This window comes from Peromyscus maniculatus, chromosome 5, assembly GCF_049852395.1.
Source record: "Peromyscus maniculatus bairdii isolate BWxNUB_F1_BW_parent chromosome 5, HU_Pman_BW_mat_3.1, whole genome shotgun sequence".
In the NCBI taxonomy this organism is placed as follows: domain Eukaryota; kingdom Metazoa; phylum Chordata; class Mammalia; order Rodentia; family Cricetidae; genus Peromyscus; species Peromyscus maniculatus.
In genome coordinates, this window is record NC_134856.1 from 72,607,212 (window position 1) to 72,607,707 (window position 496).

A 496-nucleotide genomic window follows, 5' to 3' on the forward strand; every position below is an offset into this window, starting at 1 on the left:
GGCCCAGCTGGGATGATCTGTTCCAAGTGGGCACAACTGAGTACTCCAAGATGGTGGTTGTCTGGCTCTGAGGTTAGTCCTTCACAACATAGAAAATTAAGTTACTTGACCACAGTGACACAAAGTAATGGCACTGGTGTTCTGGGTCAGCATTTGGTTTTGGAATCTGTGTTCCAGTTAGCATTCTTTTGGAATCTGTGATCTAAGTTAGTGTTCTGTTAGAAGCCAAATGAAGTCATGATTTGCATGTTAGATAGTAAATGAAATATCAAATAATGTGTAGGAAATTAGAAGAAGAGGGTAGCTAAGTTTCCAAGAACACAAAAAGAATTATTTAAATACTTTTTAACCTATAAATAATTCAAGATTCCCAATTTGTAAACTATCTGTGTGGTTATTGTCCTCCTGTATCCAATTGCTGGATTATTTTTTCTTTTGTCATTTTGATTCAGATTTATGTTTATAAAAGAGCAAATTAACAGACTGAGACAAAAAG